Source organism: Bubalus kerabau, chromosome 17 (genome assembly GCF_029407905.1).
Source record: "Bubalus kerabau isolate K-KA32 ecotype Philippines breed swamp buffalo chromosome 17, PCC_UOA_SB_1v2, whole genome shotgun sequence".
Taxonomy (NCBI): domain Eukaryota; kingdom Metazoa; phylum Chordata; class Mammalia; order Artiodactyla; family Bovidae; genus Bubalus; species Bubalus kerabau.
The window spans coordinates 42,974,501-43,001,326 of record NC_073640.1 but is presented as its reverse complement, the minus strand read 5'-3'; the positions used below and the strand labels follow the sequence as shown (position 1 = coordinate 43,001,326).

At 40.2% G+C, this 26,826-nt stretch overlaps 1 protein-coding gene and 1 pseudogene across 1 annotated transcript in view; both read right to left on the bottom strand.

Annotated features, from left to right (window-relative positions):
- HYDIN (HYDIN axonemal central pair apparatus protein) overlaps positions 1–26,826 on the bottom strand; it is a 419,919-nt gene that overhangs the window by 374,709 nt on the left and 18,384 nt on the right. The window contains 1 exon segment of the mRNA XM_055554109.1: positions 17,793–17,912. The gene's annotated coding sequence lies outside the window, so the exon portion shown is untranslated.
- On the bottom strand, positions 13,964–14,374 carry LOC129632470 (transcription elongation factor A protein-like 8; annotated as a pseudogene).

Below are 26,826 nucleotides of genomic sequence, written 5' to 3'. Positions count from 1 at the left end.
ATACAAAAACATATGCACAAAAACACAAACACCAAAAGTACATGCTAAAATTAAAATCAACAACTCTTAACAAGATAAATCCCCCTTTCTGATCAATAACTTAAGCTTCTCACCATGTTACTTATGAGTTTGCACTCCTTTTCATGGAGAAAGATCCACCACTTTGCCTCAGCTCCTGCTTTAAACGCCCTAAATCAGTGGCCTTCCCATTGGAAGACCTTCGTTGTGATCCCATACTTTTGATAGGAAGAGAACAGCAACAGAGCAAGAGCCTCCCTCTGGAATTCCTCTCATCCCCGTTTTTCTTCCCCCAACACATACGCATCAATATGGAAAAACTGACCTAGGAAGGACTTGTTTTCAAGAGGCCAGGCACAATGATCTCCTGAGCTAAAATTGATTATGTTTTCAATAAGTTTAACTCAGACTTTCAATTTTTGCAGTCTTAGAAACCAGGAGAAATAATTTATTAAGAATGTGATCTCATGTCTAAATACCACTCCTAAACTAGAGTACAAATTATAAGAGTCAAATCAGAACCACATTTCAGGCTAGTGGGATCAGAATAAAGCAGGATGATCGAGGTGCATTTTAAAGCAAGGCATGCCTGGATTTTAATTACAAACCTGGCAGTAACCGGCATCTAGCCTTCACCTTATTCTCTGTGAATGAGGGGTATGAGAGAATAAGAATAATCAAGAATTTGGACCTGAACATTTGCAGCAATCTGGATGGACCTAGAGATGATCATACTAAATGAAGTTAAATCAGACAGAGAAAGACAAGTAACAGATGATACCATGTATATGTGGGATCTAAAATATGACACAAATGGACTTACTTATAAAATAGAAACAGACTCACAGACATAGAAAACAAACTTATGGTTGCCAAAGGGGAAAGCAAGCAAAGGGATAAATTAGGAGTTTAGGATTAACAGATACAAACTACTATATATAAAATAGATAAACATGGTCCTACTGTACAGCATAGATAACTATATAAATATCTTATAATCAAGTACAGTGGAAAAGAATGTGAAATAGAATATATATGTATAATTGGGTCACTCACCTGTACACCAGAAACAAAATACTGCAAGTTAACTATACTTTAATTTAAAAAAGAAAGAACTTGGCCTTGAAAGGTTGAGGGAGTGGCAAAGTGAGATGGCTATAGGCAGAGCAAGTTTAGGAGGAGAGATCAAGGGTTCCATATAGGATATGTCAAGGAGAGAGTTCTAAACTGGAAATATAAGTTTAGGAGTTACTGATATACAGAGAGTATCTGAAGCTGTGACCAAACAACATCACCAAGGAAGTGATGGCAGAGACAGAAATGTCTGTATGTCCATGGGTATGCCACAGGGGTGGGCAGACCAGTATCGCCTCCAAGCTCCCTCTCCCCCTGCATCTATGCTCAGTCAGTTCACACAGCAGCAGGTGCTCTTCCATGAGAAGCCAGTACTGCTGTCGGCCAAAGAATTTCAGGCTTGGAGATAAAAGATGGACTCAAGCCCAGACCTGCCACCCAAAGGTACTACCTTAGGCAAATCACCTGACTTTGATGAGCTTGTTTCTTCACCTGTAAACTGAGAGACAATACTATCTCCCTATAGAATATCTGTGAGTGTTAAGTTGAATAAAAACACTTTGTGAAATGCTTCACACTCTGCAAATTAGTATTATTTATCTCATAATATCTGATAACTGAAGGGAGAAAATGCTGTGCTTATATTAGTGATTATATTTAAAGTTTAGGATGGTATACATCAATGTTTAAAACACATAACCCTTTAAAACATGTATTTCGTCCTCAGCAACATTCAAAATACATGTACCCTTTGATGCAGCAATTCCAACTGTCCTACAGAATATAGCTGTACAAGGATAAAGATAAATGTGTTAGGTGCTGGAAATAATAATAAGATATTGGAATTATCATGTATCATTAATGGGTTGTGTAAATAAATTATTGTACATTCATACAGTAGAATATCAGGTGTTAGATGTAAGGAAAAATATATGTGTACTGACATGAAAAGATGCCCATGACATTTACGTAAAATAATAGCAAGCAAGCTGCAGACGATATGTATAGTATTAATCCAATTTGCTTTGCATTTCTATGTATTCATATTGCACATTTTGATACGTGCATAGTAAACAGCTAGAAGGATACAAGCCACACTGTTGACAGCGGTCACTACGGTCACTGTGTGTGGCTGAGGAGGTCATGCCCCTCTGAGGAATGTGACTGGCACAGCAGAGAATTACTTTCACTTTCTCCTTTTGATACTTTGGAACTCTTTGAAGTTAAAAACAAAAGCTGTTTTAAAGACATACCACAAACCAATCCTGGCACCCCGAGGTCCTTAGGAGGGTGGCTGCATACATTCAAGACCAGAAGGTCTCTGTTGGGTTACTGGTCATATTTCAGTTTGGCAGGTCAGAGCTTTCCGTCCCACCAATGCATGGGGGTGCCAGTGGAAGCAGTACACTGAGGGGAAAACACTGGAAGCAAAGGAGGGCCATTCTGGAAAGGAAAAAGGAAATGCAAATATATTCTGAAAACAGATGGTGTCTGGAAGAGAAAGTGTGTTTTGGCAACAAGAAAGGAAAATCACAGGGGGAAGAGAGAAAAGGAATAGAAGAGAAACAGCCAAAGGAGGTGGTAATTAAGTGCGAAGCTGAGGATTTCCAAGGGATTTTTTCAGCTTTGGCAAAAGCAGGCCTCTGGACAATTCTGCTGAAGTGCACAGACACCAATTTATATTTCTTTTATTTATTACAAGTATTCCAAGAGAGCAGTAAGCTTGAACCATGATATCCTGACACTACATTGTCCCCAGTGTTTCCAGTATTAAAGTTTTCAAATAATGTACTTCTCAGTTACAGTTTTAAAAGGGGACCCAAAGTTAGCTCTCACTCAGTATCATTCTAATATACTTCATATGGTGTCAGACAAAGTCTTGAGTCACTGCCAGTGTTGAGGGGTTTGTGTATGATCCACAGGCTGCCTACTTTGGCCACCTCATGCGAAGAGCCAACTCAGTGGAAAAAACCCTGATGCTGGAAAGATTGAGGGCAGGAGGAGATGGGGATGACAGAGGATGAGATAGTTGGACGGCATTGCCAACTCAATGGACATGAGTTTGAGCAAACTCCAGGAGATAGTGAAGGACAGGGAAGCCTGGTGTGCTGCAGTCCATGGGGTCACAAAGTGTCAGACACAACTTAGCAAATGAACCACAGCAATCTGTCTCACCAACTCCTAACACCGTTGCTATTCTTCTCTGGGCTCTGGAGGTCCCCATGGGTCACTGGTTGGGCAGGGGGACAACCATCCATTGAGAGATGCGTGACAATCAGGAGTCATGCCACATCCCACCTCATTTATAGTATGAACAAAGGCACAAGCATCTCAAATGTCCAATAACCAAGAGATTAATTGATGAATTATTCTGCACTAAATTGCCTGATGTCACAGCTGCTCAGGATATCAAAGAGCACCCAGCAACTATGACTATTCAAGCAGGGAACAGCTGTGAGGGCCAGAGGCCAGCTCCCCTACCCAGTGAGGGAAGGAAGTCCTTATGTCTGCATTGACCCCTCCTGCTATACCACTGATGGTTCACAGACAGGATTACAAAGAAGAGGTTTTGCAGTTGGTCCCAGATAATCTTTTAATGTCACAAAAAGCTGAGCCAAAGCCAAGAATACATTCAGTTCAGTTCAGTCGCTCAGTCGTGTCCAACTCTTTGAGACCCCATGGACTGCAGGACACCAGGCCTCAGCTTACTCAAACTCATATCTATTGAGTCGGGGATGCCATCCAATCATCTCATCCTCTGTCATCCCCTTCTCCTCCCGCCTTCAATCTTTCCCAGCATCTGAGTCTTTTCAAATGAGTCAATTCTTCACATCAGGTGGCCAATGTATTGGAGTTTCAGCTTCAGCATCAGTCCTTCCAATGAATATTCAGGACTGATTTTGTTTACACTGGACTGGTTGGATCTCCTTGCAGTCCAGAGGACTCTCAAGAGTCTTCTCCAACACCACAGTTCAAAAGCATCAATTTTTTGGCACTCAGCTTTCTTTATAGTCCAACTCTCACATAACCATAGCTTTGACTACATGGACCTTTGTGGCAAAGTAATGTCTCTGCTTTTTAATATGCTGTCTACATTGGTCATAGCTTTTCTTCCAAGGAGTAAGCATCTTTTAAAATTTCATGACTGCAGTCACCCATCTGCAGTGACTTTGGAGCTCAAAAAAATAAAGTCTTTCACTGTTTTATCTATTTCCCCATCTATTTGCCGTGAAGTGATGGGACTGGATGCCATGATCTTAGTTTTCTGAATGTTGAGTTTTAAGCCAGCTTTTTCACTCTCCTCTTTCATTTTTATCAAGAGGTTCTTTAGTTCTTCTTCACTTTCTGCCATAAGGGTGGTGTCATCTGCATATCTGAGGTTATTGATATTTCTCCTGGCAATCTTAATTCCAGCTTGTACTTCATCCAGTCCAGCATTTCTCATGATGTACTCTGCATATAAGTTAAATAAGCAGAGTGACAATATACAGCCTTGACGTACTCCTTTTCCTATTTGGAACCAGTCTGTTGTTTCATGTCCAGTTCTAACTGTTGCTTCTTGACCTACATACAGATTTCTCAGGAGGAAGGTCAGGTGGTCTGGTATTCCCATCTCTTGAAGAATTTTCCAGTTTGTTGTAATCCACACAGTCAAAGGCTTTGGCATAGTCAATAAAGCAAAAATAAATGTTTTTCTGGAACTCTCTTGCTTTTTCGATGATCCAGTGGATGTTGTGAATTTGATCTCTGGTTCTTCTGCCTTTTCTAAATCCAGCTTGAACATCTGGAAGTTCACGGTTCACGTATTGTTGAAGCCTGGCTTGGAGAATTTTGAGCATTACTTGCTAGAGTGCAAGATGAGTGCAATTGTGTGGTAGTTCGACATTCTTTGGCATTGCCTTTCTTTGGGATTGGAGTGAAAACTCACCTTTTCTAGCCCTGTGGCCACTGCTGAGTTTTCCAAATTTGCTGACATACTGAGTGCAGCACTTTCACAGCATCATCTTTTAGGATTTGAAATAGCTCAACTGGAATTCTATCACCTCCACTAGCTTTGTTCGTAGTGATGGTTCCTAAGGCCCATGTGACTTTGCATCCCAGGATGTCTGGCTCTAGGTGAGTGATCACACCATCATGATTATCTGGGTTGTGAAGATCTGTTTTGTATAGTTCTGTGTATTCTTGCCACCTCTTCTTAATATCTTCTGCTTCTGTTAGGTCATACCATTTCTGTCCTTTATTGAGCCCATCTTTGCATGAAAAGTTCCTTTGGTGTCTCTAATTTTCTTGAAGAGATCTCTAGTCTTTCCCACTGTATTGTTTTCCTCTATTTCTTTGCACTGATCACTGAGGAAAGCTTTCTTGTTTCTCCTTGCTAGTCTTTGGAACTCTGCATTCAGATGGGTATATCTTTCCCTTTCTCCATTGCCTTTTTCTTCTCTTCTTCTCATAGCTATTTGTAAAGCCTCCTCAGACAACCATTTTGCCTTTTTGCATTTCCTTTTCTTGGGGATGTTCTTGATCCCTGCCTCCTGTACAACATCATGAACCTCCATCCATAGTTTATCAGGCACTCTGTCTATCAGATATAGTCCCTTAAATCTATTTCTCACTTCAACTGTATAGTCATAGCGGATTTGATTTAGGTCATACCTGAATGGTCTAGTGGTTTTCCCACTTTCTTCAATTTCAGTCTGAATGTGGCAATAAGCAGTTCATGATCTGAGCCACAGTCCGCTGCTGGTCTTGTTTTTGCTGACTGTATAGAGCTTCTCCATCTTTGGCTGCAAAGGATATAATCAATCTGATTTTGGTGCTGACCATCTGGTGATGTCCATGTGTAGAGTCTTATCTTGTGTTGTTGGAAGAGGGTGCCTGCTATGACCAGTACATTCTCTTGGCAGAACTCTATTAGCCTTTGCCCTGCTTCATTCTGTACTCCAAGGCCAAATTTGCCTGTTACTCCAGGTATTTCTTGACTTCCTACTTTTGCACTCAAGTCCCCTATAATGAAAAGGACATCTTTTTTGTGTGTAAGTTCTAGAAGGTCTTGTAGGTCTTCATAGAACCATTCAACTTCAGCTTCTTCAGCATTACTGGTCGAGGCATAGACTTAGATTACTGTGATACTGAATGGTTTGCCTTAGCAATGAACAGAGATCATTCTGTCATTTTTGAGATTCCATCCAAGTACTGCATTTCGGACTCTTTTACTGACTATGATGGCTACTCCATTTCTTCTAAGGGATTCTTGCCCACAGTAGCTGAGTGGCACTGGAACGGCAGCTGCACAGTGCTGGAGTGACTGTAAGGAGATAACCAATGTCCAAGGCCAGAGAAGCCCCAGCAAGATGGTAGGCACTGGTGCGGTGACTGCACAGCACTGGAGTGACTTTGAGGAGATACTGTATGTCCAAGGGCTAAGGAGAAGCCCCAGCAAGATGGTAGGAGGGCCAAAATCGTGTTTAGAACCAAACCCCTTACCCGCCAGAGACACTCAGAGGGCTCAGACATACCTTGTGTGCACAGGTCCCAGAGACCCCACAGAGACTGAGACAGAACTGTGTTTGAGTGTCTCCTGAGGAGGTATGGGTTAGCAGAGGGCTGCAGTAGGGGCAGGGGCTCTGTATGCAGTAGACTTGGGTATGGCATAAGCCCTCTTGGAGGAGATTGCCATTGACCCCACCATACAGCCACCAGAATTTACACAGGTGGGAAACAAACTCTTGGCAGGCACAAACAGAACCTTGTGCGCACCAGGACCCAGGAGAAAGGAGCAGTGACCCCACAAGAGACTGACCCAGACTTGCCCAGGAGTGTCCAGGAGTCGGTGGTGGCCTGCTGCAGGGTTGGGGGCACTGAGAGTATCAGTGCATACATGGGACCTTTTGAAGGAGATTGCCATTATCTTCATTACCTCCACCATAGTTTGGCCCCAGGTCAAATAACAGGGAGGGAACACAGCCCCACCCATCAACAGAAAATTAGATTAAAGATTTATTTAGCATGGCCCCTCCATCCAAGACCCAGTTTCCCCCTGTCAGTCTCTCCCATCAGGAAGCTTCCATAAGCCTCTTATCCTTGTCCATCAGAGGGCAGACAGACTGGAAACCACAATCACAGAAAACTAACCAATATGATCACATGGACCACAGCCTTGTCTAATTTAATGAAACTATGAACCATGCAGTGTAGGGCCACCCAAGATGGACGGGTCATGGTGGAGAGTTCTGATAAAATGTGGTCCACTGGAAAAGGGAATGGCAAACCACTTCAGTATTCTTGCCTTGAGAACCCCATGAAGAGTATGAAAAGGCAAAAAGATACAACACTGAAAAATGAACTCTCCAGGTCAGTAGGTGCCCGATATGCTACTGGAGAACAGTGAAGAAATAACTCCAGAAAGAATGAAGAGACGGAGCCAAAGCAAAAACAGCACCCAGTTGTGGATGTGACTGGTGACAGAAGCAAGGTCCAATGCTGTAAAGAGCAATATTACATAGGAACCTGGAATGTTGGGTCCATGAATCAAAGCAAATTGGAAGTGGTCAAACAGGAGATGGCAAGAGTGAACATTGACATTTTAGGAATCAGCGAACTAAAATGGACTGGAATGGGTGAATTTAATTCAGATGACCATTATATCTACTACTGTGGGCAAGAATCCCTTAGAAGAAATGGAATAGCCATCATAGTCAACAAAAGAATACATTATGAAGTCTCAAATTATCAGTTCTACCTTTGGGATAAGATGTATACCATGCACCAAAATTAAGGTCAAGAGACAAATCTTTTCAAACATATATATATATGTACAAGTTTTTTTCTTATGTACACTCATAAATATATATGTATGTATGGTGTATGTGTATGTGTGTTGCTTGGGGCTCAGTTCTGGACAAATAGCTTTGAAATGTCTATTAAACATCCAAACAGAGATGTCAAGTAGGTGGCTGAATATATGGTTTTAAGAGTTAAGGAGAATGGTCTAGGCTGGAGACATTTACTTGGACACTGCGGTAAGTAAAACAATGTTCTTCCAAAGATGTCTATGACCTAATCCTCAAAACTTGTGAAAATATTCTCTTAAATGGCAAAAAAAGACTTGGCAAATGTGGTTAGGGTATGGACCTTGAGGTGGGGAGATTATCCTGGATTATATGAGTGGACCCAATCTTATCGGATGGGACCTTAAAAGCAGAGAATTTTTCTCAGCTGTGGTGAGAGAGAGCTGACAAAGGAAGAAGATTCAGAGATATAAGATTTGGATAAAGAATAAAACAAACTAAGGAACGTAGATTCCATCCTGAGGGAAATCAGTCCTGAATGTTCATTGAAAGGACTGATGCTGAAGCTGAAACTCCAATACTTTGGCCACCTGATGCAAAGAACTGACTCATTGGAAAAGACCTAGATCCTGTAAAGATTGAAGGTGGGAGGAGAAGGGGATGACAGAGGATGAGATGGTTGGATGGCAGCACTAACTCAATGGGCATGAGTTTGAGTAAACTCCAGGAGCTGGTGATGGATAGGGAGGCCTGGCATGCTGCAGTCCATGGAGTCACAAAGAGTCTGACACGACTGAGTGATTGAACTGAACTGAAATGAAGGAATGTAGAAGGCCTCTAGAAGATGAAAAAAAAAACAAAGAAATGGATTCTCCCTTGGCGACTCCAGAAAGGAACACAGCTCTGTTGACAAGTTACTGTAGCCCAGTGAGACTGTGTCAAATTTCTAACCTAAAAAGCTGTAAAATAATAAATCAGTGTTGTTTTAAGCCACTAAGTTTCTGGTAATTTGTTACAGCAGCAAAGGAAAACTAATGCCAGCATCATTAATATATAGATAGTATTTAAATCCATAAAAAGGGATAAATAGAGACAGAAAAGAGAAGAGGTCTTGGGGACTGAGTTTTTTTAAGTTTGAATATTAAGTCAGAGAAATGAGAAAGACCCAACTGAGCATGAGGCAGAAGAAAACATAAGAAAGCGATATTCTAGAAGCCAAATGAAGAGTTGGTGTCACCTGTGGCTGAAGGGCTAGGTGAAATGAGAGCAGAATTAGGAAACAAGACAGAAGAGGGAGAGCACATGTGCTCAGGCCAGCTGGCACACAGAAGGAAAAGAGTGGACCCTGGTCCTCACCACTCAAGCCACAATGATGGGAGAGACACACAAATGGCACCCACTCAAGAATGTGACTTCGTCACACACAGGGACTCCAGTTACCAGCACACATGGCCCAACAAGAATCCTGGAACATTTCCAAAAGATCATCACTCTTTCCCATTGGGGGAGGGAAGGTGTGAACGTCAGCAGCAAGAAGACAGAGGAACAGGAAGACTTTCAACTTTCACTTACAGACCTACACTATTGTCTCTCCTTTTACCATATGATATAGTATGAGACGTCCAAGGCCCTAACTTGTGAAATGGCACATATTCCAAGTCCAAGAGAGTTAACATTTTATCTCAAGAGCAGTAAACAGTTTTTCCTTAGGAAAAAATATGAGGTCATCAAAATAAAAATACACAACCTTCCAGGACCTGACATTCCATGTCAGTCATAGCCTCAGAACAACCTTTTATGTTTTCCCTTCCTTTGCCCCAAAACTCATGTTAGTTACACATCTACAAAAGACTGAATGAAATCATGTATGAAGGACCCTTGTGGCCTGTGACAAATATAGTCCATGCAACACTGCCTCATGCTGACTTATAATGACTTGTTCAGCTGTTGATCTTCTCCACTAGACTGAGAGGTCCTCAAAGAGGTGAGACTGTGCCCTTTCATCATTGAATAGTAAAAACAATAATCCATTAACTACTTGTTCATTGAACTAGTAATACGTGTCAGACACAATGCTAATTGTTTTCAGGCATTTAACCCTGACTTTCCTGGTGGCTCTGTCGGTAAAGTGTCTGCCTATGATGTGGGAGACCCGGGTTCAAATCCTGGGTTGGGGAAGATCTCCTGGAGAAGGAAATGGCAACCCACTCCAGTATTCTTGCCTGGAAAATCCCATGGACGGAAGAGCCTGATAGGCTACAGCTCATGGGGTCGCAAAGAGTCGGACACGACTGAGCAACTTCACTTTCACTTTCAACCTTCACACAACCCTAGGAGATGGTATTATTTACTTCATTTCTCAGAAAAGAAACTTGATATTCAGAAACATTAAGAAACTCACGTAATAGTCAAACTAACATAGAGAGTGGCAGAGTTACTCAATGCCAAATTCTGTGCTGAATAAAGCCACCTCCAAATACATTCACATCCTAATTCCTGGAATGCATGAGTTACCTTCTATGAAAACTATGATTTTGCAGGTATGAATAAGGATTTTAAGGTGAGGAGATTATGCTGGACTATCCAGGGCTCAATGTAATCACAAGAATCCCTGTAAGAGGGAAAGAGGAGATCATATTGAATAGCAGGAGATGTGACAACAGAAACAGGAAGTGAAGTGATTCAAGGAAGGAGCCATGAACCAGGGAATGCAGGCAGCCTCTAGAAACTGGAAAAGACAAGGAAACAGACTTTTCCCTAGAGCCTTGAGAAGGACACACCTGCCAATACCTTGATTTTAGATTTCTGACCTCCAGAACAGGAAGATAGTAAATTTGTGCTTACGACACTAAGTACCTGGTTACAGTAGCCATGGGAAACTGACACAGCGCTCTGTGCCTCTGTCCTTATATGTCCCATCATCCTCATGACCTAAGGGAGGCAAAGGATGTTTGCTAAGTCAATTACAAATGAGAAAGGGATCTTCCTCTAAGAATTCTCCTACCTGACCCAACCCAAATTTCTGACCAGGAGAATAAAGCCTTCCTCAAACAGAGGCAGGTGAAAGCAGCCCAAGTATGTCTGGGGTGATACTGGTGGTTTTTTAATTACTAAGTTGAATGGATATGCTAGTTACAGGCTGAAGCTCATGCTATGCCAGTCAGTGTGCCCTTAGAAGACATGACAAAATGCAACCCTAATTTACTGCAATAATTTAAAGCCATGGGGGCTGGAGGGAGGTAGGAGATGAGGGGAATTGAGTATTTTTATGTTCTACTTCCTGCAACAGTGCATTAAACATCACAGTGATTCAGCTGAAATTATAAGCAGCATGTGTAAAAAGATGAAATCATATTTTACAACCTAATTCCTTTATAAAAATTATTTCATAGCAAATTAGAACAATGAATACACTTGTACATACAGCAAATGCACATAATTCTACCTTCCTATTTCTCTGAGATCATTACGGTCCATTCTTTTTTTTTTTTTTTTCCCCTGTAATAATTGCCGTTTTATTCCTCTGGCTAAGAGATCCAGAGGTATTTTGAGGTTTACATTTTTTTAATAGTTCTATCATCAAGAGTTTAGGTGCCCCCATTGACTTTATAAGCTGGTTGCAAATTATTTGATTGACTCTTAATAAAAAAAAACTTTCTCTTCATGTGTGTGATGTGTTCATTAAAAAAATGCATTTAAGAAATAAAAAACATCACACAGAAACAAGTACAGTTAAATTTCTGATATATGCATGTACATATACACACACAATTTGAGACTTTGCCGTGACAGCGCATGAGCGCGGCCGAGAGGAGCTACCCGGCGCCCAAGGGCAGGGGCGGTGACCAAGAGGAGCTACCCTCATCAGAGGTAAGGAGCAGCGGCTGCACTTTGCTGGAGCAGCTGTGAAGAGAGACCCCACGTCCAAGGTAAGAGAAACCCAAGTAAGACGGTAGGCACTGAGAGAGGGGATCAGAGGGCAGACAGACTGAAACTACAATCACAGACAACTAGCCAATCTGATCACACGGACCACAGCCTTGTCTAACTCAATGAAACTAAGCCATACCGTGTGGGGCCACCCAAGATGGCCGGGTCATGGTGGAGAGGTCTGACAGAACGTGGTCCACTGGAGAAGGGAATGGCAAACCACTTCAGTATTCTTGCCTCGAGAACCCCATGAACAGTATGAAAAGGCAAAAAGATAGGACACTGAAAGATGAACTCCCCAGGTCAGTAGGTGCCCAATATGCTACTGGAGATCAGTGGAGAAATAACTCCAGGAAGAATGAAGGGATGGACCCAAAGCAAAAACAACACCCAGTTGTGAATGGGACTGGTGATGGAAGCAGGGTTCGATGCTGTAAAGAGCAATATTGCATAGGAACCTGGAATGTTAAGTGCATGAATCAAGGCAAATTGGAAGTGGTCAAACAGGAGATGACAAGAGTGAACATGGACATTCTAGGAATCAGTGAACTAAGATGGACTAAAATAGGTGAATTTAACTCAGATGACCATTATATCTACTACTGTGGGCAGGAATTCCTTAGAAGAAATGGAATAGCCATCATAGTCAACAAGAGTCCAAAATGGATGCAATCTCAAAAACGACAGAATGATCTCTGTTTGTTTCCAAGGCAAACCATTCAATGTCACGGTAATCCAAGTCTATGCCCTGACCAGCAACACTGAAGAAGCTGAAGTTGAACAGTTCTATGAAGACCTACAAGACCTTCTAGAACTAACACCCAAAAAAGATGTCCTTTTCATTATAGGGGACTGGAATGCAAAAGTTGGAAGTCAAGAAACACAGCAACACTGAAGAAGCTGAAGTTGAACAGTTCTATGAAGACCTACAAGACCTTCTAGAACTAACACCCAAAAAAGATGTCCTTTTCATTATAGGGGACTGGAATGCAAAAGCAGGAAGTCAAGAAACACCTGGAGTAACAGGCAAATTTGGCCTTGGAGTACAGAATGAAGCAGGGCAAAGGCTAACAGAGTTCTGCCAAGAGAACGCACTGGTCATAGCAAACACCCTCTTCCAACAACACAAGAGAAGACTCTACACATGGACATCACCAGATGGTCGACACTGAAATCAGATTGATTATATCCTTTGCAGCCAGAGATGGAGAAGCTCTATACAGTCAGCAAAAACAAGACTGGGAGCTGACTGTGGCTCAAATAATGAATTCCTTATTGCCAAATTCAGACTTAAATTGAAGAAAGTGGAGAAAAGCACTAGACCATGCAGATGGTGACTGCAGCCATGAAATTAAAAGACGCTTACTCCTTGGAAGGAAAGTTATGACCGACCTAGATAGCATATTCAAAAGCAGAGACATTACTTTGCCAACAAAGGTTCGTCTAGTCAAGGCTATGGTTTTTCCTGTGGTCATGTATGGATGTGAGAGTTGGACTGTGAAGAAGGCTGAGTGCCGAAGAATTGATGCTTTTGAACTGTGGTGGTGGAGAAGACTCTTGAGAGTCCCTTGGACTGCAAGGAGATCCAACCAGTCCATTCTGAAGGAGATCAGCCCTGGGATTTCTTTGGAAGGAATGATGCTAAAGCTGAAACTCCAGTACTTTGGCCACCTCATGCGAAGAGTTGACTCATTGGAAAAGACCCTGATGCTGGGAGGGATTGGGGGCAGGAGGAGAAGCGGATGGCAGAGGATGAGATGGCTGGATGGCATCACTGACTCGATGGACGTGAGTCTGAGTGAAGTCCAGGAGTTGGTGATGGACAGGGAGGCCTGGCGTGCTGCGATTCATGGGGTCGCAAAGAGTCAGACATGACTGAGCGACTGAACTGAACTGAACTGATATACCTGAATATGCTGCTTTGTAACCTGCTATGTTGGAATGAACATATTTTCATGCATATGTGTGAAATTTCCCAATCGAAAAATAGACCTAGAGAATGTGTCAAAATACAAAATGCAGATGCTGATAACAAGGAAAACTACCTAAAACAAAACTCCACCAGATGATCAAAATAAAGCAAAAATCAAAGATACATCAGGAAATGCTAACAGAAAGCAGGGGCCAGATTTTAATATCGGACAAAAAAGAATTCAAGGCCTAAACCACATGGGATATGGATGGCTGCGTGAATGTCTTTGCTTCCAATGCATCATCACAAACATGCTTCTTATTCTTTTTATGTCTTCCCTAAGCCTTTCCAACTCATCTGTTCCTTTTGTCATTTCTTCAGGGTCTAAATGCTTAATAGGAGCATCCTCTTTATATCCCTAACCAGGCTGAGTCAGCCCTCCTCTAAGGTTTCCTTCTGCTTCCTGGCTTAAACCTTCTTCAGAAGGTTGAGGATTTCTTTCTGCCTCCTGTGGTACAGCTTCCAAAGGGCGGTCTTCCTCAGCCTGTGGCATTTTCTGTGGTTTTCCTTTATTTTCTTCACAAGACTTTTGCATGTTGAGTATTTTTCAATTTCCTTTTTGAATAAATTAACCCTGCAGGGATCCAGGGAATTTTCCTCCATCTTCCCTCAGTCAATTTGGGTGGCTCCCCAAAGACCAAGAGTCTGGTTCCCTTCAAGCAAGGAGTGGGTGACTCAAGTTATTTCTAAATTGTTTCTGTGTCTCTCTTGGGATCCTCAACTAGCTCTGGTCCATTCTTTAAACAAAGAAGATGGCATCTTCTCTACTGGTATCCATAAGGAGGCAGTTTTCCAAATTAATAAATTGAATGTACCTCATAGTTTAGCTCCTTTAGAAACAAAGAGCTGGAAGTCTGAACACTTGAGGCTTCACAAGTGATTCATTGTGCCGTGAAGGATTATTTTCCCTTCCTGTATCCCAGTTTCTCTAGTCAGGTTAAAATCCTACACTTAGTAAAAACCTCAAAACAGTTTTTGAGCTTTTAACAGCAAGTATTAACAGAAGTGAGGGCTTCCCTGGCTCAGACGGTAAAGAATCCGCCTGTAATGCAGGTGACCCGGGTTCAATCCCGGGGTTGGGAAGACCCCCTGGAGAAGGAAAGGGCAACCCACTCCAGTATTCTTGCCTGGAGAATCCCACGGACACAGGAGCCTGGTGGGCTATAGTCCATGGGGTCACAAAGAGTTGGACACGACTGAGTGACTATACAAGATATGACAATTAACCTAAACAGAACTAAAGCAATCATTTAGAACTGAATCTCAAATTCACAAAGGTTTGTATTCCATAATCTATTTGTAGCTGACACAGAAGGTAAAATAAATTATTGGGTAAGTCTAAGGTAAAATCAGTCACTGCCCTCGGTCTAGTCTTCTGACTGGACTGGCAATCCCCATGGTGTTCCCAGCTTGCCTGGTTTTGCAGCCAAGGTCCCCAGGGGTCTTGAGCGCTTTAGAATCTGAATAAATCACACATCCTAAGGGTCCATTGAGACCACCAGAAACTCAATTTATTTTTGACCTGAGACAAGATTTTATTGCTTCTCAGATTAACAGTTAAAAATGGTTTGCTTTTCTGCCTCTGGGGTGTTAGTTTGATATATAAGGCAGAGAGATTATTAAATCTTCGCTGCCTTCCAAAGATGTAAATTAAACCACAGCATCTCCTTAGCCACCTCCCCTGTATGAGCTGGAGATTTATTATTAACTTGTCACTCTCGCATGCTCATCAAAACAAGTAGCACCATGATTAATTACACCTGTTTATTTAAGGGTACCTGTCATTTCAACTTTCTGTAGACAGGATATTACAGTCTCTTGATTTCTTAGCTGAACTAGAGCTAAGGACTTTTAGAGGGGAAGAGAGAATCACTGTCCTCTCCTAATTATTTCCATACATATATTTGAAAGAAAGGTAGTCTATATGCAACTGCACAATGTTGTTTTCATTTTAAATGAAGCTGACATAAACCACCCATTACTTATTAAATGCTTTTCATGTACAGTAATGGTACTAGGTATCCCTAGTTCAAAGCAGTGAATAGTCCTTGCCCCCATGGAGTTTATAGCCTTGATATCCCCTTCCCAAGGCATTTGTCTCTCCATATTATGAAAACAGGAGAGAATAGAGCAACATTGAGAACCTGGATAAAAGCAAAGCAAAGCAAAACATACCCCTTCTAAGGTAAGTTTACACGAAGTGAAGTGAAAGTTGCTCAGTCGTGTCCACCTCTTTGCAACCACATGGATGTGGCCTGCCAGCGGGCTCCTCTGTCTATGGAATTCTCCAGGCCAGAATACTGCAATGGGCAGCTGTTTCTTTCTCCAGGTTTCTTCCCAACCTAGGGATCAAACCCAGGTCTCTCGCACTGCAGGAGGATTCTTTACCGTCCGAGCCACCAGGGAAGCTCAAGTTTGCACAAAATAGACACTAAATTGAACCAGGATTAATAAGACACCTGCAAGGTTCATTCCCTCCTCTGGGTCCAGTGGAGGTCTGCAGGACTGAACTACATTAAAACCATGGCATTTCACCTCTTTTTTTTCCCCTCCCTCCCTATACCTGTAATGTAACATATTATCTGATTACCTGAATACCCACTGAAGCACAGGAAGCTTTCAAATGAAATTTTAGGCAGGGCTGCCTGACCTCTGATCTGCCACAAGAAAACTTCACCTTTACCACTTTAAATTCTAGGATAGAAAGTGTGAAAGAAAGTGAAGTCGCTCAGTCATGTCTGACTCTTTGCGACCCCATGGACTGAAGCCTACCAGGCTCCTCAGTCCACGGAAATTTTTCAGGCAAGAGTACTAGAGTGGATTGCATTTTCTTCTCCAGGGGATCTTCCCGACCCAGGGGATGAACCCAGGTCTCCTGCATTGCAGGCAGATGCTTTACCATCTGAGCCACCAAGGAAGCCCAACTTTAGGATAATTACCTTTTAAAAAAAAGATTCCTGATTATATTCCTGTTTCTCTTTTTTAAAGTATTTATTATGGAAGTTGACAAAAACTACAATAAATATGAGATAATAAAATAATTATATATTATCTAGCTTCAGTAATTATCGATATTTTGTCATTCTTGTTTTTACCTATCAAATTTCTCTCTCCCTTCACCTTCATTTTTATTTTTGAGCATTTTTAAATAAATTCACACTATCATAACATTTCACTTCCAAATACATCAGAATTTATGACAAATAATATTTTTAAAAAAACATAATGTAATATCTTTATAATACTTAACTGAATAACAATATTTATACCTAAGTCCATGTTCAAATGCTCCTGATTGTGTAAAAATAATTATTTTGGACTAAAACAGGACCCAAACAAAGTCTACACATTGGATTTGGTTGATGTGTCTTTCATGTACACCTCCATGTCGTTTTGAATATAGCCAAGATGACCTTCAATATTTGATTTTTATCCAAGATAAACAAATTCATCCAAAGTTAACATATGTTCCCAGTGAAATCTCATTATGTAATATTTTCAAGGACAGGGTGATCACACAATTTACCATTCAAATAAAGAAAACTCTTGAGTGAAAGGGGGACTATACTGGTGTAAACCAGGACAAAGAGTCATCCTACCAGTAGAGATTCTGGGGGCAGGGGGTGGTGAGCAGGGTAAAAAGAAGGAGTAAGTTTGGGGTTTCTGGTTTCTACTTGGGTATCAATAGCTGGAAAAAGACCTTACAATTGAAAAAAAACATTCAACAAACTGCAAGTCAATGACCTTTCCTGAATCCATCAAAGAGCTGAAGTTGAAGAAATGTCAGCTAGCCCCAAATCTGAGAGACAAATGCCCACAGGGAGATGGGAAATGCAAGCATTTGTTTACTTGGGGCATTTGAATACTTGTAAGAAGAATTCACCTAGAATTGTATTGGTGGAGGCTAAGTACTGGCTGGTGACAGAATTTGGAGCTCTAAAGGCTGCAGATAAAGGGAACTTCACATCACTCACTGGCCCCTCTTTCAACAGATTTCAATGGGTACTCACAAAAAAATTATGACAGGAATCCTGAGAAAGCAGTCCTCATGGTACAGGCTTAGGGGAGGACAAGAGCAGCTGTGCAGGAAGGCCATGGAGCCCTGCGCAGATCCTTCTTCTCTATCTCCCCTATTTAAAAAATAATAATAATACCACTTATGTAGTAATACCACTTACATGGTATTCAAAAAAGCAAGAGAAAGAACCCACAATGCCAAGAGACAAAATAATTAAGAGAACCAGACTCACATATGACACTGATATTGGTACTATCAGATAGGAATTTTAAATAACTATGAAAAATATTGCAAAGGCTCTGGTGGAAAAAGTAGACAATACTCATTGTCAAATGAGTCATTTCAGCAGAAAGGGAAACTATAAGGAAAAAAAATGAGAGGCTAGAAATAAAAACACAGTAATAGAGATCAAGACTCTTACTGACAGTCTCTTCGGTAGACTTAACAAAGCTTAATCAGCAAATCTGAAAAATATACAAACTGAACAAAGAAAAAAACATTTAAAAATAAAAACAGTGTATAACATTCAAGAACTATAAGACAACAAATGATCTAATAGATATGCAATTACAACTCCAGAAGGAAAAAAGACAAAGACTGGGATAGAATAAATATTTTAAGGGATAATGGCTAAGAATTTCCAAAATTAATGGCATATATCAAACTATAGATCTAAACTACCAACCAAGATAAATACCCAAGTCAGATGTATACATATTAAAATTCAACCTCCGAAAACACAAAAGAAAGAGAAAATCTTGAAAGCAATCAAAGGTGGAAAAAAGACATATTAATTACTAAAGAGAAATAAATGTATTAATAACAATTACAACAGTCATCTTGTTAGAAATCATGCACCTAAAAGACAATAGTGTGACATTTTTAAAGGCCTAAACAAGAGTGACTTCATCAAGACTGTGGAGTAGGAAACACCCCCCACAAAGGGTTAACAATTAGACACCGATCCATGAATGAAAATAGCTCTGGGAGAGCTCAGGAGTCCACTTAAGAAGCATCAGCAACACAGTTCAGTTCAGTTGCTCAGTCGTGCCAACTCTTTGTGACCCCACGGACTGCAGCACACTCAGCAACACAACAGAGCCAAAAAATTGAAAATAACCATACAAAAAAGATAGGAAGAATAGTTTCATTTTGTCTGCATCAATGCCATCCCCCAGGCTGGCCCTGCTCAGTACTAAGAGGAAACTCCTCAGCCTTAGAAAGTTTCCCTCATCAATAACAGGAACCAGCTTCCCCAGCCTTCAAAAAATTAAAAATAAAACTGTCATGTAATCCAGTAATTTCCCTTCAGGGTATATACCCAAAGAAAACAAAAACACTAATTCAAATACATATATATACACACACACACACACATATATATGCATTTCCCTCATAGCTCAGTTGGTAAAGAATCCACCTGCAATTCAGAACCTGGTTTGATTCCTGGGTCAGGAAGATCCACTGGAAAAGGGATAGGCTACCCACTCCAGTATTCTTGGGCTTCCCTTGTGGCTCAGCTGATAAAGAATCCACCTGCAATGTGGGAGACCTGGGCTCGATCCCTGGGTTGGGAAGATCCCCTGGAGAAGGGAAAGCCTACCCACTCCAGTATTCTGGCCTGGAGAATTCCATGGACTGTATAGTCCATGGGGTTTCAGAGTCAGACACGACTGAGCAACTTTCACTTTCATGTTCAATGTTCACTGCAGCATTAAATTTAGAATAGCCAAGATACGGAAGCAAGCTATCCATCAACAGATGAGTGGATGAAGGATATGTGGTGTATATACAATGGATTACTCAGTCATAAAAAAAATAACTTTGCCATCTGTGACAACATGGTTGGATCTAAATGGTATTATGTTAAGTGAAATATTAATAAGTCAGAGAAAGACAACCTATGATCTCATTTATATGTAGAATATACAAAATTAAAAATGTAAAAGTGAGGTCCCGTGACCTATACAGGGAATATAGGTCCCAGGTCCCAGGTCCCCAGGACTGAATTTTCATGCAGTCGAAAATTCAAGTATAACATTACAGTCACCTTCCATATACATAGTTCCACAACCACGAATTCAAACAACTGTGGATAGTGTAGTATATGTATATAATATGTATTAAGTGAAAGAAATCCACATGTAAGTAGACCCATATAGTTCAAATCCATGTTGGTCAAGAGTCAACTGTCTGTAGTTAATACTGTAATCTTGAAAGTTGCCAAGAAAGTAGATCTTCAAAGTTCTCACTGTAAGAAAAAGAAAATTTGTAACTTATGTATGATGACAAATGCTAACTAGTGGTGGTGGTCATTTTGCAATATATACATATACTGAATCACTATGCTGCACACTTGAAATAATGTTATATATAAATTATACCTCAATTAAAAAATTTAAGCAGAAATTGATGAGTTAGAAAACAGAAATAAACAGTAAGTAAACCAAAAAAGCTGGTTCTCTGAAAATTAAGCAACAAAATAGAAAGAGTTAACCTGATTTTTAAAAGTATAAGCACACAAAAGAAAAACTCAACACAGCAATTTTTTTTTAAATTATGAGACTACTCTATGCAATTCTACAAGAGAAAATGCTTGAGAAAATTTAGATGAAATAAGCAAAACTCTAGGTAAATATATCAAAACTAACACTAATAGAAACAGAGGCTCTAAACAAATGAATTTTGTAAAAAGAAATATGTGTGCACGCACACATGCTCAGTCGAGTCTGACTCTGCAAATCCATGGTCCTCTGTCCATGGGATTTCCCACACAAGAATACTAGAGTAGATTGCCAGTTCTTCTCCAGGGGATCTTCCCAACTCAGGTATCGACCCTGCATCTCTTATGTCTCCTGCATTGGCAGGCAGATTCTTTACCACTAGAGTCCACCTGGGAAAAAGAAATATAGGAAATCATAAGAGTTCCCCTGCCAAAAACATACCAAGCTAAGCTTGTTTCACAAAGAAGTCTACTAAACCTCAAAGATTATGCAAACACTATTTAAACTACTTCAGAGAGTTGGGGAAAAAAGAAAACATCCAAATTATTTTTATAAAGCAAATATAATATTGATTACAAAACCAGAAAAATACTGCTCAATAAGACAAAGATACAAACCTATCTCATTTGTAAATATTAAAGCAAATATTGTAATTAGTATTAGCAAACAGAACCCAATAATCCATCAAGATAAAGCAGTGCTTATTTCAGAAATGTAATAAGAGTTCACTATTAGGAAATCCATTAATACAATTAATCATATTAGTAGAGCCAAAGAGAAAAATATACTCTATGCTAATCTTCACAGATTTTAAAAAATGGAAAAATTAAACACTCATTTATGCTTTTAAAAGCCTCAAAAATAGTAACTATTACCTCATTAATATAAATAAAAATAAATTTGTAAAATCTCAGCAGCTGATATAATGGGGAAAAGAGCCCCAGTTCTCAAAGTGTGGTGTGTGGACCCAAACCAAGACATTATTTATTTCCCTTTTTCACTATGTTAACAGTAAATGTAATACAAAAGCAACGAACAAAATTGCTGGTGTCAGCATAAATCACCATAGTGGCAACAAACTATACTAGAGTCATTCTTCATCACCATATTATAGTGGGGGGAGGAGAAGCCATTTTTACTTAAGAGTGCCTTTGATATAATGCATATATATGGAATCTAGAAAAATGGTACTGATGAACTTATTTGTAGAGCAGGAATACACATGCAGCCATAGAGAACAAACTTGTGGATACAGCAGGGAAAGGAGAAGGGGGAAGAAACTGAGAGCAGCACTGACATATATACACTTTTACACACTCAGTTCAGTTCAGTCGCTCAGTCATGTCCGACTCTTTGCAACCCCATGGACTGCAGCACACCAGGCCTGCCTGTCCATCACCAACTATACACACTACCATGTGTAAAACAGATAAATGGTGGGAAGCTGCTATATATAACATAGGGAACCCAGGCCAGCACTCTGTGACAACCCAGAAGGGTTGCATTGGCGGGGATTCCAAGAGGGAGGGGATATATACATACTTAAAAGAAGCTTACTCCTTGGAAGGAAAGTTATGACCAACCTAGATAGCATATTCAAAAGCAGAGACATTACTTTGCCAACAAAGGTCCGTCTAGTCAAAGCTATGGTTTTTCCTGTGGTCATGTATGGATGTGAGAGTTGGACTGTGAAGAAAGCTGAGCGCCGAAGAATTGATGCTTTTGAACTGTGGTGTTGGAGAAGACTCTTGAGAGTCCCTTGGACTGCAAGGAGATCCAACCAGTCCATTCTGAAGGAGATCAGCCCTGGGATTTCTTTGGAAGGAATGATGCTAAAGCTGAAATTCCAGTACTTTGGCCACCTCATGAGAAGAGTTGACTCATTGGAAAAGACTCTGATGCTGGGAGGGATTGGGGGCAGGAGGAGAAGGGGACGGCAGAGGAAGAGATGGCTGGATGGCATCACTGACTCGATGGACATGAGTCTGAGTGAAGTCCAGGAGTTGGTGATGGACAGGGAGGCCTGGCGTGCTGCGATTCATGGGGTCGCAAAGAGTCGGACATGACTGAGAGACTGAACTGAACTGATGGCCGATTCACACTGTTGTACAGCAGAAACCAACACAACATTGTAAAACAATTATCCTTCAATTACAAATAAACAAAATAAAATATTTTAAAAAAGAATATCTTTGACGAAGTAATAAACATGATGAATTTCATTAAGTCTCGACCCCTGAGCACACGTCTTTAATATTCTAGGAGAAGAAATGGAAACTATACCCAAAGCACTTCTGCTGCATATCCAAGCATGATGGCTGTCTTCAGGAAAAGCATTTGTGAGACTGAGTTGTAAATTGAAGCTTTACACTTTTCATGGAATACCATTTTTACCTTAAAGAACAACCAGCAGATAAACTGTAGTTATTCAGACGTATTTTTGACAGATATTTTCTCAAAAATTGATAAAATGATCTATCACTTCAAGGAAAACAACTGACAATATTTGCTGCCATAACATTCAAGCACACAAGTGAAAATCAGAATTTAAGAAAAATTTTGTTCACCATCGTGAGCATGAGTTTCTCAGTAGTTAGATTACGTTGGAGACATTAGTTGAGATGTTTAAAAATGTGATTCTTTTTTGATACCATATAATCAAATGTGTCAACATTTGCAAGATCTGCAAAACTAAAGGAACTGATATTTTCCAAAGGACAAATTCATGGCATTACAAAACCAAGTGTGGGTTTTGTGAGGGACCCACTCAAAGCTCAAGACAGACCAATGGATATTAGTGTAACAGAGTATAAAAGGACATTAATTTACTTTAACATTCTTCATTGCAACTGAATTTTAAGAAACTATCATCTGTCAGATTCTGGTGTGGCATCAGAGAATATTCCTAACTACCTAAAGGGGCTGCTTAATACTCCTCCCTTTCCAACCACATAGCTATGTGAGGCCAGATGTTAAGTACTTCAACAAAACAAAAACTGTGTTGCGACAGACTGAATGTAAGAACAGATATGAGAACCTAGCAGTCTTCTATTAAAACACATAAACAAAAAAAGATTTGGAAAAATGTAAACAATGCCATGCTTCTCATGACTTTTGTTTGGAAAATTATTTTTCATAAAAAAATATTTAACATAAAAGTTTTATCATTATTTTTGAATTAATAAAACATTTCTCAGTTTAAATTTCTGATATGGAAAATATCAACAGATATAACTCCCATAAACTAAAGTTCTTTGGATTCCTCAATAATTTTTAAAAGGGTAAAAGGGTCTTGAGACCAAGTTTGAGAAGCACAGTACTACAGACATTCCCACTAAGGTCAGGATGGTAGCAGGTATGGGCAGAAATTATAAAAGATGGAACTGAGTTGTGCCAGAAAGTATGGAAATTATCAGAGATTGAATTATTTAAAAAATAACCTAGTATCAACTTGAAGGATCCTCTCTCTGACCCACCCATGCCAATTAGGATAACTTGAGCATCAAATGAAAACAATAACTGTAATTCATTAAGATACATCTAAATAAGCACCCAGAAGTTTCTAAAGATAATTTTTTTTAAAAACTATAAAAAAATTTTCACTGGTCACCCCTAGAAGTTACTAAGACACCATCTTACTTATCTGAAAACTGATGAAGTGTTTTTTTAAATTAAGTATTTATAAGACCAGAAACTATAAAACTCCTAGAAGAAAATATTTTTGGATCTGTCTTCTACTACAAAGGAAACAAAAGCAAAAATAAATGGGACCATATTAAAAGCTTTTACACAGCAAAACAAACAAACAAACAAACAAATCCCATCAACAAGAAAAAAAAGTTCTACTGAATGGTAGAAGATATTTGCAAATGATATGACTGTGGAAAATTCTTCAAGAGATGGGAATATCAGACCACCTTACCTATCTCCTGAGAAATCTGTATCCAGGTCAAGAAGCAACAGTTAGAACTGGACATGGAACAAGAGACTGGTTCCAAATTGGAAAAGGAGTATGTCAAGGCTGTATATTGTCACCCTGCTTATTTAACTTATATGCAGAGTACATCATGAGAAATGCCAGACTGGATGAAACACAAGCTGGAATCAAGATTGCTGGGAGAAATATCAATTACCTCAGATATGCAGATGACCCCACACTTATGGCAAAAAACAAAGAGGCACTAAAGAGTCTCTTGTTGAAAGTGAAAGAGGAGAGTGAAAAAGCTGGCTTAAAACTCAACATTCAAAAGATTAAGATCATGGCATCCAGTCCCATCACTTCATGGCAAATAGATGGGGAAATGGAAACAGTGAGAGACTTTATTTTCTTGGGCTCCAAAATCACTGTAGATGATGACTGCAACCATGAGATTAAAAGACGCTTGCTCCTTGGAAGAAAAGCTATGACAAACCTAGACAGCATATTAAAACGCAGAGACATTACTTTGCCAACAAAGGTCTGTCTAGTCAAAGCAATGGTTTTCCTAGCAGTCATGTACAGATATGAGAGTTGGACCACAAAGAAAGCTGAACACTGATGATTGATGTTTTTGAACTGTGGTGTTGGAGAAGACTCTTGAGAGAGTCCCTTGGACAGCAAGAAGATCAAACCAGTCCATCTTAAAAGAAATCAGTCCTGAATATTCATTGGAAGGACTGATACTGAAGCTGAAGCTCCAATACTTTGGCCACCTGATGCAAAGAACTGAAGATAATTTTGAAAAGACCCTGATGCTAGGAAAGATTGAAGGCAGGAGGAGAAGGGGACAACAGAGGATGAGATGGTTGGATGGCATCACTGACTCGATGGACATGGGTTTGAGCAAGCTCCAGGAGTTGGTAATGGACAGGCAAGCCTGGTGTGCTGTAGTCTATGGGCTCACAAAGAGTCGGACACAACTGAGCGACTGAACTGAACTGATGACTGATAAGGGATTAATATCTGAAATATATAAACAGCTCAAATTCAATATATTAAAAAAAAAAAACCTGATTTAAAAACAAACATACAAAAAAACACCTGATTTTAAAATGGGCAGATGATCCGAACAGGCATTTTTCCAGATATACAGATGGCTAACAGGCACATCGGAGAAGGCAATGGCACCCCACTCCAGTACTCTTGCCTGGAAAATCCCATGGATGGAGGAGCCTCGTAGGCTGCAGTCCATGGGGTCACTAGGAGTCGGATACGACTGAGCGACTTCACTTTATTTTTTCACTTTCATGCATTGGAGAAGAAAATGGCAACCCACTCCACTGTTCTTGCCTGGAGAATCTCAGGGACGGTGGAGCCTGGTGGGCTGCCGTCTATGGGGTCGCACAGAGTCGGACACGACTGAAGCGACTTAGCAGCAGTAGCAGCAGCAACAGGCACATGGAAAGATGCTCACTATCACTCATCAGAGAAATGCTAATCAAAACCACAATGAGATCTCACCTCACCCAATCAGAATGGCTATCTTCAAAATGATCACATATAACATGTTGGCAATGATGTGAAGAAAAGGGAACCCTTGTATGTTGTTGGTGGGACGGTAAACTGGTGCAGCCGCTAAGAAAAACAATATGGAGGCTCCTCAAGAAATTAAATATAGAACTACCATATGATCCAGCAATTCCACTCCTAGGTATTTGTCTAAAGAAAACAAAAACACTAGTTCAAAAATATGCATGCACCCCAAAGTTCATAGCAGCATTATATACAATAGACAAGACATGGAACAACCTAAGTGTCCATCAATAGATGGGTAGATAAAGAAGATGTAGTATACATACACAATGGAATTCTACTCAGCCATAAAAAAGAGCAAAATTTTGCTATTTCTAGCAACATGGATGAACCTAGAGAATATTAAGTTTAGTGAAATATGTTAGAAAGACAAATACTATATGTTATGTTGTATGTGGACTCTAAAAATTAAACTAGTGAATATAACAAAAAAGAAACTGACAGGGACTTCCCTGGTGGTCCAACGACTAGGACTCTACATTCCCAATGCAGCAGGCCAGGGTTTGATGCCGCTCATGAAATTAGACCCCACACACCACAACTAAGACCCTGAGCAGCTAAATAAATAAATAAAATTATTTTTTAAAAAAGAAACTGACTGACAGATATAGAGAACAAACTAGTGGTTTCCAGTGGGGGACAAATGCAGGGAGGGAAAAACAGGGGTAGGGAATTAAGAGGTAACAGACTACTATGTATAAATTAAATAAGCTACAAGGATGTATTGTACAGCATAGTGAATACAGCCAATATTTTTATACTACAAATGGAGTATAAACCACAAAAATTTTGAATCACTATGTTGTATACTTGAAACTAATATTATATATCAACTAACCTCAATTTTTATGAGGTTTAAATGGGGCTTCCCTGGTGGCTCAGATGGTAAAGCGTTTGCCTGCAATGAGGGAGACCCGGGTTCGATTCCTGGGTTGGGAAGATCCCCTGGAGAAGGAAATGGCAATCCACTCCAGCACTCTTGCCTGGAAAATTCCATGGATGGAGGAGCC